Source organism: Onychomys torridus, chromosome 19 (genome assembly GCF_903995425.1).
Source record: "Onychomys torridus chromosome 19, mOncTor1.1, whole genome shotgun sequence".
Lineage (NCBI taxonomy): Eukaryota > Metazoa > Chordata > Mammalia > Rodentia > Cricetidae > Onychomys > Onychomys torridus.
Window position 1 is genome coordinate 26,902,103 of NC_050461.1, and position 16,593 is coordinate 26,918,695.

General features: G+C 39.2%; 1 protein-coding gene across 13 annotated transcripts in view; it reads right to left on the reverse strand.

The window, feature by feature from the left end:
• The window catches only part of Ptprk (protein tyrosine phosphatase receptor type K), a 537,197-nt gene that overhangs the window by 41,859 nt on the left and 478,745 nt on the right, over positions 1 to 16,593 (reverse strand). The window lies entirely within an intron of this gene.

Below are 16,593 nucleotides of genomic sequence, written 5' to 3' on the forward strand. Positions count from 1 at the left end.
CAGGCAGAAATGGCCAACGGAGGACAGGCTTGACTAGCAATCCCCTAAAAACCTGCATGCAGAAATGAGCTATTCTAAAGCATGAAAGACTTAGGGCCATGATAAGGGAAAACCTTCCAGTCCAGTTTTATTTATTTATTTATTTAGCTCTGTTTTAACATAAGAAATAAGAGGAAAACCACAGAAATTATTATAAAAGGGAATGAAAAGCTATTTTTTCTTCAAATGCCTTCAAAACTCAGGACTAGATTTTAGAACTAGTACAGTGGGAAGAGATTGGGTTGGATATAGATGACCATTTAGCAGTTTATTTTTTAATTGACTGTGGTGGCTCATGTTGCTGCCTATAATTCTAAGACTCAGGAGGCAGAAGGAAGCACTGGGAAGCTAGTATAAATTAAGTTTATAATCCATTATAAAAGTTGAAATAAATAGTTTAGCACAAGGAAAGAAAAAGTAAGGAAAAGTACCCAGGAATAGTTCCCATTCTCTCACCAGATAATAAACGTGGGAAATGCCTTTAAAGAGATTAAAGGCCCCTACTTTCTTTTCTTTCTCAAAATCATGCTCATCCCTGATAATTGTATATACACAATTAAAATAGAAAACTTTAATCAATACATAAGGCCTGGAAAAGCCTCGGAGGACATTTTCCTTTTACCTCATTTACCTTGAAACTGGCAAGGAAACTACTATTATCTGTACTTTACAGATACAAAACCCCTGAGGCTTAGAGAATTAAGGATAGCTTATGAATCGCTCAAGGGCAGACACGGAATCTAATACATCTTCTATCTTCTAAGGCAGCATTTCTCAGTTTCCAGGTTTGTGCCCCCAACTGCTGAGAATATGGATGGCAAAAGCTGGGGAGTTCTATGGATTAAGTATATTGGAAAACTGCCTTAAATCTCCCGTCACAGCACCTGTACTTAGAGTTCAGAGACCCCAGCTGAATGAACACACTACCAACAAGGCTGCAATCTGAGCCCATTTATCTCCAGGACAATATGTCTACTCTCTTTAGAAGTTTATCCATCTATTCCTGTCCCAACCTTTCTCTTTCAGTTCCTTCAGTTGGCTTCTTTCTCTCCAACACCCAGGTTCTACAGATCTCAAAGTCTGCTCCAGTTTTTCCCATTGGCAAGGTGATGCCACAAGGTGAGTATAATTTTTCAAAGTTAAAAAAAAAAAAACAAAAAAACAAACATATCTCCGACTAATATTATTTCCATAAATGTTTTACTTGAAATCTAAACAGAAGACACTCTTGTGAAAAGGTATTAGTTAAGTTTGTAAGACAGTCCACTGAACCATCTTTGTTTCAGTTCCGCAGAATGAAATCTCCCAGTAGTTTAGGCACTGGAAATGGTTACTCTGACGTAGACTGCAAGTCCCCAGCTTGCCTTTTCAATTAAGTGCAGGGAGCTTGCTGGTCAGGACATTGTCATTTCCATCCTCACAGCTGTAGATGACTCCCAGCCTTAATTAGGAGTAGGAGTCGCTCAGTGCATACTACACGACCAACTATCTCATGGTCTGCAACTCATCCAAACTTGCTGGCATGCCTTTTCTTGAGTGACTTGATGAATGTATACACACATCCACACATGGGTTAAGCATAAATACCTAAAACAGGTGGAGTGTATTCCTAAACTACACGTGAAAATCTAAAAGCAAAATGGTTATTGTTTGTAATTATCAAACTTATAGTTTACATAGATATGCTTTCACAAAGGAATAAAAAAAAAAACAAAACAAAAAAAACGTGATTTAGAAATCTCCTGAGAGAAACTTTCATCTGTGGGATAAATTCAACAGTTCGCTCACTAAAGTTTCCTCTGCTCAGGTTCTTTGCTACAGTTGATTTTCATGGGGTAAAGAGGACAATCCCTTGGTACTTGGACATACCTGACATAAACTGCCAGTACTTTGGTGATCAGTTCTTGTTTGATGCATGCTTGTGCTCTCTGTCTCTGCCTCTGTCTCTGTCTCTCTCTCTCTGTATGTGTGTGTGTGTGTGTGTTCATGTGTTCATATTCATGCACTTACATAAGAATATGGTTGTCTTTCTCAACTGATGGAACTTTTTGAAACTGAGGTTCTCACTGGGGATGGGGATCCACCTGCTACAGCTTCTTGACACACCCAGCTTTTTACATGGGTATTAGAGATTTGAACTCAGCTCCGGTTATCTTCCAACCCCAGCACTTTTTGTCTGTCCTTGATTATTGAGATGTATAACCCTTACATGGAAACCATACTACATACACTCTTGAGATTCTCTCATACTGTGACAAATGCTTTGCAAATATGTTAGAAACTATGTGTAGATGTTAGTAGTTTGAATAATGATGACTCGGGGATCAAACTCAGGTCCCCTTGCTTTTACATAATATTACCAATCGCGTCATCTCCCAGCCAAGGTCCATCTCTTTAATATGTTTTAATTCAGGTGTTACATGCACCATGCTATATTTTATAGGAAACCCCAGAAGTGCTAAATCATTCCAAACATAAAAAGTACACAGGCACAGATAGAATGGACATTGTGAATATAGGTCCAGAAATAATTTGCCACCAGAAAAAGCTTAAATACTATCCATGCCACATCATTAAATAATGAAACACACACACACACACACACACACACACACACACACACACACACACACACAAATGGTAGGCAAGCAATTATAAATTCAAAGGATAAAGAATTTTTTAAAAGAAAGTTTTATTAGAAATAGATTTTCTGATAAATTAATCTAAATATATTCCCCAGAGTGGAATGTCAAATATAAAAGTCAATGTTTGAACAAAGAAACTGTTAAACTTGCAGGTGTGTTCAGTGCATGGGGTGTTAAGATAATTCATGTATTATGTAAATCCACAAATCACTTTAAAGTGATAATCTGTAGTCTTCTTAGAGTTGGATCCTATTTATAGTTACTAATTGGTTAAAAAAGAAAAGCAACCAAGGTCAAGTATGTTTTATAGGTCATGATTATAATTCATCTGCAGATTATTGACCAATTGTCAACATGATTACCAAACTTGCATAAGATTCTCCAGAAACATGTGAGTTGATGGCTCACAGTTCCCTGAACTGTAAACTTTCAATATTGGAATCACATGTTATTATTACTAATACTACCACCAACAGTACTTTGTAAAAAGAAAATGTGCAAATTTAATCATCTGTATGCTTTTTGGGGGACGGGGACAGAGTCTTCCCACAAAACTCAGGCTGGCCTTGAACTCATTCCATGGCACAGCCTAACTTGCAATCCTCATGACTCAGTCTACACAGCTGGTTTCTTCTGTATGCATCAGTCCCAATTATTTCTCTAGGTTTTTGCTCAGTAGAACCAAAAAATATAAATAAAATCTTTTAGAAGATGCATTAATGGAAATAGACAATAGCTTTTAAGTGAGCAATTCCTATTTTCTTCAAAGACAGAGGACGCCTATCGCAGTGGTGGCCCCTCTGTGCCTCAGATAATCTATGTATGCATGAAAACAGTGGAGAATGTCAGTTTCAGAAAGCCATAAATCTGTTCGTATTTTACTTGCCAGAGAGCATCCAAAGAACCCCTACTTTTCAGAAGCCTAGAATGGCATAAATCTTTGCACAATGAGAGAGGGGGGAAGCCAGAATATTATTTTTACTGAGCACATTTTTGCGGGGGGTGTGGGGGGGGAGAAACACCTAAGTAACCTTTTTATATACCATATCCTTGCTCCCACAAATAAAATAATTTTGTTCCAATTCTAGATCAAAAGAGTAAAGTCATATAAATTTACATGAATGTTAAAACTATTCTAATTTCTGTGATTAGACAGAATCATTTTTCTCTCTTTCACGATGGATATTTCAGATGATACCTTTAAGTACAGTCTTACAGGGGATCTTACAGTATTTTAGAGACATCACACTCAAATTCTACACATCCTCCTGGTATACTATGGGTGTTTCTCCTTTTCTCAGCTGTAATTTGGGACAAATCATTCACTCACACATCCCTGAAAATGTCCTTGAACTTCCCAAACAAGGGATACAACCCTTATCATGAGCAAAGCCAGTGCCAGCCTCGACTTACTAGTGACTGGGATTGAATAGGCACATTTCTCTGTATTTGAATGTTAGAAGCTGTTGACTTTTCTGACTATTTCCTATTTGCAACACTGTATTTTCATGGGACATCCATTACAGTGTACCTGCTAGTGTCATGACGTGGCCTCTTTCATCCAGGACTCTTTTGTAAATGCCTCCCGTGTTGGTCATCCATGGGGAGCAGGTGTCATTTTTAGTCCCTCAAGGGCCGCAGCTTCCTGATGTGGTTGTCCACACTCTCTGGCTTTGTGATGTCACATTTCTATCACTCCAGTTACCATCCATTCTGAGCATTCTCAAATCACTGCATTTCTAATCAATATCTCCTTGATCTGACCCTGCAATAATTTGATTATTGACTTCACTTGTATGTGTGAGTCTCCCTCAATACCTTGGGGCTAACTGTGAGCATATACACTCTTCTCTCTCTCCATAGCATTCTTCCACTTCCTCCCCCTGTAGTACACAGCTCTTGCCATTGGCTTCTTGAAGCTAAAAGCCTGGGCAATATCCTTTTTCCCTTTTCCCTCTCTTTATATTAATGTATACATTATTATGGTTATTATTCACACATGGATGTTTTTGAATGTGAAGATGTTAATAATTATGAAAAGACAAAATGCAAATAGGAATGTCCAGGGTAAACATGGAAATTAATCCTCTAACTTGTGTGATTAGTTATAAGGTACGATTCTTTTCTACTTAGAAAATTTCTACTCTTTTCCTCCCTCTGCTACAGCATCATCTCTCATGTACATGGTGGCTGCTTTCTTCTCCTCTGCATCCTGCCTGTCCTTCATCAAAACACACATAGCATTTCTTATACAATGATGGTGCAATCACTCTACTGATTATAGCCTTCTAATGGCTTCCCATTCTTAAGATAAAGATCTTTAAAGTGGGAACCATGTATACTTTGCCGACATTTTATGCCTAGCAGAGCTTGGAAAGGAGCCACAGTACGAACATATTAACTGGCACTATGCATGCATACAACAAACTGAATGGCCATACAAAATCAGATGGCTTTCTCAAAGCATAAGGATTTATTGGATTTTACTGGTCTAGATCTAGTTTGAGATAAAGCTAGGCACAGAAGGGCGCTAGTTAGTCTTTCCTTCATGGGGCCGTTTCTATCTTCTGCCCAAACCAAGGTCAAGTACATTCCAAAGTAAGACTGCATGGAAGTTTGGTATTGGCAAGACCAGTTCCTTCCATTATTTGGAGAGATACATTAACAGTTAGGCTTTACACATGAAGAAGTTATGCAGAGTATAGTCCATAGAGCTAAGATCTCAGCAGAAGAGAACTAAGCACACTGCCTGTTATGTATTGTACAGACTGTAGGGCTGTTAGTTAAAAACATGAAATGCTACAATGAAATTGATTTGCTGGCTTGGGGAAATAATGAAAAGCCTAGAAAGTGACTCCTGCAATGATGCAATGACGTAAATAATGCCATGGGGAGAAGTGGTTTTGGGGATCACTGGGCCAGTTCAAAGGTTGCTTACATAGACCTAGATATTTAGGAGGAACACCAACATCTTTTTTTCTTTTTGTATCACTTCGCTCTCACTGTGATAGAACACGATGACCAAGGCAACTTACAGAAAATGTCTGTTTGGGCTTACAGCTCCCAGAGGGTTAGAGTTCAAGATGGCAGAGGCGAGGTAGCAGGAGACAGATACTGAGGCTGGAGCAGAAGCTGAAGGCTCACGCCATCTCGAACCATAAACCTGAAGCCTAGACCGTGAACTACAATGGCTAGTTCTAGAAACTCCCAAAGCTTGTTCCCAGAGATTGAACTCTTCCAGCAAGACCATATTTCCTAAACCTACCAAAACCAGGTATTTAAATAATAGAGACCAGGTGGGATATGTACCATTCAAATCCATACAGACCCTAATGTACATTTACCTACAGTCATCCTAAAGATACAATGTACCACCAGTCAAAGATGGTGACATGGCAGCCAGATAAAGTTAGTACCTTCTAAAATAATAACTAGATGATGCACCCTTTAGGGATGTCAAGTAGCATAATGTTGGGAAGAGGTTTGATGAATGGAAACATGAGATAGAACAGTGGACAGATGGGATGGCAATGACTAGGGGTTAGCCTTTTGAGTCCATCATATCATAATGCAAACATGTGAATCAGCCAAGTGACATCACTTAAAAATAGTTTAAAATATTTTTTGCAGTCTGTCATATAAATAGATAATGATGGGTTTTGTAAAGTACGTGTTATTAATTAAATAGTCTGCTGCTGTGGACTTCTAAGCCTTAGGGGCATCTTGAAGTATTTATTATTTAACTCAATGATCCTTTGATGTAATCTTGTTCTATCACCTTGCATGATCTTATGATAAAATTTGTTTACTCTTGAATTTCTGACTATCAAAAAAAAGATGGGTCAAAGATTTTGATTGGTGGAGTAAGAAAATAGCTTCATGTCATACATTCATTTTGTTGTAAGAATATTTTCGTTTAACAAAGAAACTTTCTTGAAGATTTATAGTGTTGAGAATCGAAGAGAAGAAGTTCATGAAGATCTAAAATTATAAAACAAAAGAATGTATTCCTATTACAAACATTTCAGGTTAATTTCACAATGTTTAAGGTATCTCCTTCAAGCCTGAGATTTTCATATTTGTTTTTGCTTAACAATGATAGCACAAAAATGCTACAAAAATACTAAATAAATAATAGACCTTTTTTTTTCATGAACACATTAGTGTCACATTTTAGGAGTATACTTAAAGATAAAAAATTAGAAAGTGTTATTCTGCTTTATTTTCTTTTAAGAACAAATATTTGATTGCACATATGAATTTTTCATTAAGCTTCCCATTTACTGACATGCAATAAGTGGGTAAAATAGAACCATGGTGTGCTGTCTGACTTCTGAAACACAGCTGGTTCTATCCTCAAAGTTTTCTCAGAAATCTGCCTTGAGTTCACCCTTCCAACTTCTGCTGCATTCAAGACTCAATTATCTTGTGTGTGTGTGTGTGTGTGTGTGTGTGTGTGTGTGTGTGTGTGTGTGTTTGTTTAAATGAACCCCACTGCTTCCTGCATTGGCTTTCTCAGATTCAGCCTATCTTCTGCTACCAGGGTGAGTTTTCTAAAATGTGAACTTAATTATAAAGCTATTCCAACTACTTCAAACATACAAGGCTTTCACAAAGTAGGCTCCAGTCAACTCTTGGATCCTCATCCACTGACAAATACTTTTATGTTATCATATACCATAACTGTGTAGAACCATCTGCCCCTCACCAAATAATCTAGTCAACCCCACTCCACTTCCAGGGTTAGTAGTGTGTGACTTAGAGATTATGTCCAGTTCACTGTGATGGAAACAAATATTGCAAATACTCAACTTGCTGTAACTTGTGACTCATTGATCTGCCAACCAGAATCATACATTATCTCTACGTTATTTACATCATAGCTCTGCACCATCAGATCTTTCATGTTTTTAAATATGTTGTTGAAATATGCTCTATAATATTCACTTGACTAAAGTTGCTTAGAGATTTTTGAATATTTAAACCCATTTCTTCTATGAAGTGTCCAGTGAACAATTGTTACCAATTTTTGTGACTTGATTACACAGAGAGAGAGGTGGGGGGATTTACCATATAGTGCTGGTCGGTTAGGAACTCCCTATGCAAATCAGGCTGACCTTCAACTAACAGAGATCCACCTGTCTCTGCCTCTGGACTGGTAGATTAAAGCTTTGCACTACCACATCCAGCTTTCATTTATTCTTAAATGATTTTGTTTTTATCTTTTTGGCTTTTTGGAGATACTCTTTGTCATTTATTTGTGATGCAAATACCTTCCTCTGTTGAGCAGTACAAGAGGAAAACATATCTTTTTATTTTAATCTCCCAAATTCATTGCTTAAACCTTTATAACTAAAGATCAATACAAGTATAAATATGTGCTTAATATATGTGTACACATGTATGAACACATGCAGATGCCTGTGACGTCTGTGTACAGATCAGAAGAGGAATTGCTGGACACCTACCTCTATCCTTTGCTAACTGCCACCTTGTGATGGCTGTTTCTTGGATAGACTGGCTAGTCAGGAAGCCCAAGCAATTCTTTCTCTGTGTCCTATTCTCAACACTGGGGTCATATGCACACACTGACATTTTCAGCATTTTATTTGGGTGTTGGGGATTTCTCACATATGCTCACTGAGCTCTCTTACCCATGGAACCACCTTTGTAACCCCAAAATATGTTTTATATGATATAAGAGGCTTCATAAGCTAGTGAGGACACACATCCATAGATAACTGAGTGCTTTTATGCTGTGTTTCACGAAGTACACACCATCAGATAGAAGAAAATGAGGGGGTAGAATGAGCTGGTGAACAGGGGGGCTTAGCAAGGCCTTTGTTCACAAGCTTTAATTACAAGGCAATGCCCCCCAAGTTTAGGGCTCATGCCTTGCTGTTTCAGGCAAAGGTCAAGGAAATCCTTCCTGAGTCTTGTATCTAGTTTCTGGGGGAAGGTAAGTAGAAGGCCAAAGAGACCTGTTCATCTCTGTTCATTTCTCAAAACAGAACAGGACCCTCTCCAATCCAAAACTCCACTCCAACTTAAAGTATTTGAATACCAAGGTGCCACATTATGGAGTAAAGTGTCCCACACTCTATGGCTTTCCATCTTTCTTTATTCATGGTGTAAAAGTGAATTATAGTTTAATATTAATGAAGTAAAATATATTAGTCTATGTTTTATGAGTGGTGCTTAGCATTCAGTAACTTATCCCAGGCTGAATTCATTAATTTTTTCCCCCTGAAAATTGTAAAAGGTGTGCATGTCATATCTAATCCTGGATTAATGCAGATCTGCTTCCTGAGTAGAATGGACAGGAGGAGGCATCTCAGACCGTCCAGGGCCCCATGTTGCTAAACATATAGTTCCTGTACAAGGCTTTGGAATGGACATAATGGACTAAGAAGCTGCTTCTGTTCTGGGTCAAAACATGAAATTGCAGGAGTCACTGTTTAGACTTTTCTACTCTTAAGTTCATCTTGTGCTGGCATCACATGGTTTAAATGGGTTGAACTGAACACGTGGCTGTACAGGTAACATGTTCTCATGGCCGGTTGGTTCATTTCATTAGCATGTCCACCTTTCTTCATAGATTTCACTCTGGGCATCTTTAAATATGAACAATTTCTCTTTTATGTTATGATTTGCTCCTCCTTCCTCCTTACAGAGAAGGCTCTTGTGTTGAAAGCTTAGAGGCCAGCTGGCCATGGTGTAAAGGCTTTGACCTACCTAATGGCATCCTACCCCATTATTGTGAAGTGGGGCCTGTTGATGGCAACAGGTCCCTGGAAAGATTTGCCTTATCCCTGGACTTGTCTTGTGTGGTATTCTCTGTTTCTTTCTACTATGAGGTGACCCACTTTGCCCACCACATACCCTGACCATCATACCCTGCCTCACTGTGCATGGGCCCCAAAGCAATAGAGCTAAATGACCTGAAATCCTGATCCCAAATAAGTCTTCCTCTACATCCTTTGCTCAGATATTTGCTACAGCAATTAAGGCTGATGAGCACAGTTACATTTAAATTTGGACAACTGTGGTTTTCTCTCCTATAAATTCTATTCCGATCATGGTATACAGTTCTTAGTTTAGTTACTGATGTCAACATCTTGTTAGTCCTTATTTGTACTTTATTTGGTAAGTGTTTTGTATGCAGCAATTCTATATTTTGACTCAACAGTCAATACCTGTAATCCTGGGAAGACTTAGGTGTTGATTCTGCTGACTCTCACTGTGACTTACTTTCAAGAATGCTTGGTGACCTTTGATTGTGAGTTAATTGCTTTATGTTAGTCTGTGGGACTCCTGCAGGATTAAATTGATAATGCTTTCATCTTAAACAGAATTTGCACCTCCTTGAGCCAGTAGCCTGGAGGTACCCATGGATTTAGGCCATCTCTACCAGCTTTGCGTGGAAACCTCAAGGCATGCAACTCCCATTGCTAGCCCAAAGATCGAAGCTTCAAGGGCAAAAGAGCTTTAGATTTTCCCTACACTGAACACTAAATTATCATTTGGCTTCCCCTGCTTCCCCTCCCCTCCTCTCCCTTCCGTTCCTTTCCTTTTCCATTCCCCCATCTCCCTTCCTTTTCCTTGTAGATGCTGTGAGCCCAGCAATGTGTGTCAAATTGTGTTGTCCTCACAATGATCCTGTTCTCCAGAGATGCCCTGGGCACATAATCTGTTGAACTTCCAGAACAGTCACTCAGATCCTGGGTCATATTTGTTTTGCTGTGCTGGGGTTGAAACCCAGGGCCTTGTGCATGCTGGGCAAGTGTTCAACAACTGAGCCACACCCCTAGAAATGGATTTCAATCCTGTTCTTTCATTTACCCAAGACTTACTCTCCCAACTCAAAATACCAGTTCATTAATATCCCATGACCCACAAACAAGATTTTGCTGCCAGTATTTTTTTTTCAGCAAGTGTGTAAGAAACAGATTAGAAGCCAAAGGTAGTAATAAAAATTCAATCATAATTTTAATGTTTAAGATTTCACTATGACCAATAAACTATAAAGTGTTGAGGCGCATCACCTAGAAGAGTATATATCACTTACCGTACACTATAAATTTCAAGATTTTTTGGAAAAGAATCCATTAATGATAGGGTTTAAAAACTAATTTACAGAGTCTATACTATATTTTAACAAAGAAACCATTTTTCATGGCCCCAGTATTAATATATATAATTAAATTATACATATAATTATGTATCATATACTATTATATATAATGAAGTATATAAATTATTATATATTACTAATATATATTTGTAATAATTATATAATATATATAATTTGAAAGAGAAGCTATTCTGCTCGACCCCTTATTTGCCACTTTTACTTGGGGAGTGGTGTGATCAACATCACATATTCACCACTGCCTTAAACACACAAAGGAGGTAGGAGGATAGGGAATAGATGAGGTGTCAACCTGAATCACTAACTCGTGAAAAGAATGAGGATGAGACAGAAACACAAATGAACTGGGAGCTAGTTACATGGAATCCTCTTAGGAGATAAAGTAAACTAACATGGAGGGGTTGAGCCTGAGCGGGAGCACCAAGGGTCATAAGAAGTAAATTAAAGACAAGGACAACATATTTCCCCCTTGCACCTTAAATCCCAAAATAAGGCATCTGTGGCACGTCTTCATTTTCATCAGCTAAAGGATTTGCTCCCCTCACTACGTGCCCAATACATTCCTAGTCCTTGCAAAATCATCACTGGGTAAGATAGATACTATCTTTGCAGCTGACATCTCTGAATGATTCTGAGTAATAGAAACTGCACACAAGTAACCAGTACCCTTTGTACAGAGAGAACGTGTGTGTGTGTGTGTGTGTGTGTGTGTGTGTGTGTGTGTGTCCCTGACATGGGGCGTCTTACTCAATCGCTCTGCATCTTATTTTTGTGAGACAGGGTCTCACACTGAATTTTGAGCTCACTCTTTTGGCAAGGGGGCCTGCCTAGCAAGCCTCAGAAATCCTATTGTCTCTATTCCCTGGAAGTAGTGGATTGAATAAGAATGGTCCCCAAAGGCTCATAAATTCGAATGCCCAGACAAAGGGGAGTAGGTAGGTCTGTTCGAAAGGATTAGGAAGATTAGTAGGTGTGTGCTTGCTGGGAAAGGTGTGGCCTTGTTGGAGGAAGTGTGTCACTAGGGGTGGGCTTTTAGGTTTCAAAAGCCCATGCAAGGCCCAGTCTTTCTCTCTACCTGCTGCCCTTGGATCTGGATGTAAAGCTCTCAGTTGCTTCTCCAGCGCCATGCAAGTCATCATGCTCCACACCATGATGATAATGAACTAACCTCTCAAACTATAAGCAAGCCACTGTTAAATGCTTGCCTTTATAAGAGCTGCCTTGGTCATGGCGTCTCTTCACAGCAGAAGAACAGCAGTCATAACACTGGAGATGGGACGATACACACTCATTGCCCCGCTCATCTTTTCACATATGAGCTAGGCATCCAAACCCAGGTATTCTCGGCTGTGTGGTGAGCACTTTACTTACCAAGTCATCTCCCCAGCTCTGGCACTGAGAAATTCTACACTGAGAGATAACACAGGAAGGGGAGAGCCACTCAGTGACCATGTCAGATGTAGACAGGAGAGAAGACCTTTCAGAGGATGATGATCTGGAGGTAGATCATGGTGGAGCATCCTCTTAGCTTGGAAGCAACAAATCATTAGCAGCACTGCTTTGTTGTATCTGCACACTTGGCATTAAAGGGAGTTCAGAGTATTGGAGCCACTTGACAAAAAAGATCTTCTCATTTCAAGTAATGGAACAATTCTGCTTTTATGCTTTGGAGAAGTCAAATAATACAGTGCTACACTGTGTGGGGCTAATGAACTGGGCCATATTCAAACTGAAGATAGTAAGGGGTGAGGACTATGTCAGTAATAAGGGATTAACCCTCTACACACTACTATACTGGTGAGACGTTCCAGTAATGATGGCCTACTGGGAGTAATCTAGGTTTGGCTGAGGATTATTGGAAAATAAGAGAAAGAAGTTAAAATGCTGGCCCCTGTATCCTATTCACACAGTGTTTATAGCAAAGAAGGCTACCAACGACTAAATATAACCTTCAAGTGAAATGTTTGTAAAGTGATAAACATGGGTAGCTGGAGACATTAGGAAGAAAAACAACTCCAATAATGTCACTGGTAATTCCCCCCCCCCCTCCCACAAACGTCAGGATCAGAAAAGTCTCTTCCTCAGGGAAAACTCTGGAATATTAAAATGTAGGCACTGCATGTAATTAAAAGGCAAATGCATTTGACATTTTTGTTGGCACAAACTCAGAATGCCAGATCTGGGCCAGTCATCCAAACATGCCATTCAAAGCCTAAGCAGGAAAATTAAAACAACAACAACAACAAAAGGGTCTAATTTGAATATGAGGAAAATAAATAGAAGTCAAGCAAACTCTTCAACAATCTTCACACAAAAAGGTGAAATATGATCTAAAATACTAAGCAGGACCCACCTTTTGACCTATTTCTACTGTTTTTACTTGTAAACTAAAGGATTAAGAGTGCTTGCTATTTGGGCTGCTTTTAGTTATGAATTTTATTTTCATTTTGAGCAGGTCATTTTCCACCATGGCTTAGATAATTCATTAATCTGGCATATCTCAGGAGAACACACAACAGGGTTTAAATCACATTAATAGGGGTTGCACTGCAATTTTCAAAGGTGTTTATTTACTAAATTAGAGACTGCCCTGATATGGGATGGAGGGGCCAGTTTTTTTTTTTTATTATTTAAAAAATGATTTTATTTGAGTCACAGCTGTTCCAAGATAATTTAGTATAAAGTTTAAATTATTAATAAATGCTTTAGAATTTGAGATTGGTTTTTAATCCTAAAATGTCATTTGGCCTCCAGTGAATGAGTAAATCAGAGTCACTTTTTTTTTTTTAATCTCTTCACTTCCCCATGGTGTGTGTGTGTGTGTGTGTGTGTGTGTGTGTGTGTGTGTGTGTGTGTGAGACAGAGAGCAACAGGGATAGGGACTGAACTCAGGGCCATCAGTCTTAGTGGCAAGTGCTTTAGCTGGCTGAGGCATCTTGCTGGCTCCTGAGTCACATCTTGAAATGTTGCTGATTGTCCAAATTTATCTAATAATCAATTTCTAATTATCAAAATATTACTTATATACATCTATATCTGATGAACAGATTACACTAGTCTACTTATAGAAAATAAACCCAGTTCTACTCAAAGATTTCTCCTGGTCCAAACAGGACCCTTTGGATATAAGACAGGTGTCCTCTACCAGGAAGCCTTACCCAGAATTTTCTTATCCTGGTCTTCTGAATTTCTTGGCCCTTTTTGGTGCTATTTCACACATCACACACACACACACACACACACACACACACACACACACACACACCACAAATACAGATGATATGTATGTCACTGTCCAATGGTGCTAGAGTATTGTGCTTTCTTGTTGCTTTAAGAATGTTTGACTGTGGTGAGGGATCAGAACAAAACTCTAGGACTTTGTAGACTAGTCAAGTGCTTGACTCCAAGCTGCTTATTTCCTGGAGGTAGAGTAGAGTGCTTTTTATTTGTCTTATCTTTTCTCTAAATGAGATCTCGATGTTGCCCCATCTTGCCTGGACATCACTATGTAGACCAGGCCAGCCTGGATCTCAGAGATCTACTGGCCTCTTCTACTTGAGTTCTGGGATTAAATAAGACAGAGTTTTAAAAAGAGCAATCAAGGAATTCTGAACCCTCACTGATATTTAAACTTGGTGATTTATATGACTTCTTTGAATATTAGTTTCTTTACGTATGGAATGGATTCCTGATATTCTTCTATGCCTACCCCACAGAAGAAATGAAGCAATACTGAAGAAAACTTCTAAGAATCTGATGTTTTCCACATCTGTTTTCTTTGAGGGCACAGACCAGCATCTCTACTCTCCAGAAAAAAACAAATTACAGAATTACATGCCCTCTAAACCCCACACTTTTATATTACTGTTTGGTCTCATTTACCACCTATTGGAACATATAGCTTTATAGCACAGATGCAAATAGGCTGTTAACCTTTTGTCTGCAATTCCAAAAGCTTTAGCAGTTGGTATAAACAAGTGCCCGGCAGCAGGATCATTAGCTTTCTAGTACTCTGGGTCATACCTTTCTCCTCTTTAAGGCTGCATTGGGTTTTCCTATGTCCTCCTTGTAGGAGCTTAACTTTTTGGGGTCTCTGTAATTGTGTCACCCAAACTTTTGGCTCCTTACTCTTCCACTCATAAGTGCTTCCCTGTAGTTTTCAGACAATTGACTTCACTTTCCTTTGGCCTTTTGTCTATTTACTTTTTCAGTTCCCAGCTCCTGAATCAACTGCCCACAGACTTCTTCCCCTTACTGTTTGGATACCTTAAAGGTACTGGGTACCTTATTCCAAATGAGTCCTTCAGTATGGAGAAAGAAAAACAGGCATGGGGCCTGAAGGGATCTCTGAGGCATGACTCTTCATAATGACTGAGGTTCTACGAAGATGAACTCAACAGGGTACATGCCAGCTCCTCTTTGACCACTGGCTACAGTGTGATTCTGCTCCTTCCAGATTTCACTAAACCTCTCACCTACAAGAACATGTCTTCCACAGTCCTCCTAACCATACTGCATATTTTTTTGGGAGAGTAGACAGCTCAGCTTTTCTATGGAAAAACCTCTTGCATTAGTTATATTTTTTGTTGCTGTGATAAAGCACCAGGACCAACCAAGACAACGTATAGAGGAAAGAGTTTATTTGGGCTTATGGTTCCAGAGGGATAAGAGTCTACTATGGTGTTGAGGCATGTTATCGAGCAACAGGCATAGCAAGCAGATGGAAGAGAAGTTGAGAGGGGAGGAGGGGAAGTGGGGAGGAGGGAGGCAGGGAGGGAGGGAGGGAAGGAGAGAGAGGGGGGGAGGGAGGGAAGGAGGGAGGGAGAAAGAAAACTCAAGGTGCAGGAAGCTTTAAAAGCACAAGGCTGCTCTGTATATCTTACAGCAGGGCCATACCTCCCCAAGACCTCCCCAAACAGTGCTGCCAATCAAGTGAGCACCAATCAAGTGCTGAAATATATGACCCTATGGGGGACTCTCTTATTCAAATCACCACACCTATTCTGCATTTTATAGATCCTCAGTAGATTCGGATTTAGATCCTTCCTTACCTTAGCTATGTACGGATACTTCTAAACCAAATACTCTAATCAAATAAACAAACAAATAACATGCAAATGGTTTAATTTTATTCTCACTTCCCTTTCTTCTGTCTCAAAAATCCTGAACTACTTTTCTGATGTCCAGTGAACTGAGATGTGGACTGAAGAAGAAAGGGCAAGGAAGAGTTAAAACAGAGACTACCATCTGAAAATCTAAGTGGGATATGAGAAACAGACCCATAAACATGTTTTTATAATTATTCCAAAATGGCTAAGACTAATAAGTTCCAAGTCTCTCAATTGGAAGCTCCTGTTGAGAATTAGTGAAGTCATAGCCTCCACTTTTCTTTTTCTTATTAATTTCTTTTGCAAGAGTAACAATTCCTTTAGTTCCGCAGGAATGAAATATCTTTTTGGAAAAGTTCCTTCATTCGATTCTTTTTCTTTCATTTCTTCTCTCAAATGCATACATTGTTTCATGTTTCTCTTCAGTAACACCACATCTGTGGCATGTTTGGATAAGCTACTCAGTTTACTGAAAATGCATGTAAGTTTATGTCACAGGTGTGGTTGCCATGCTATAGTCACAGTTGAATGAACTCACCACATTCTAACCACTGTGCTCACCAGAAGGGGGCTCAGAGTCAAAGGGGATCAGCCCACCCCGAAAGCCAAATGAATAATGAGTGAGATTTCTCTTAGGAATGGGCAGGTT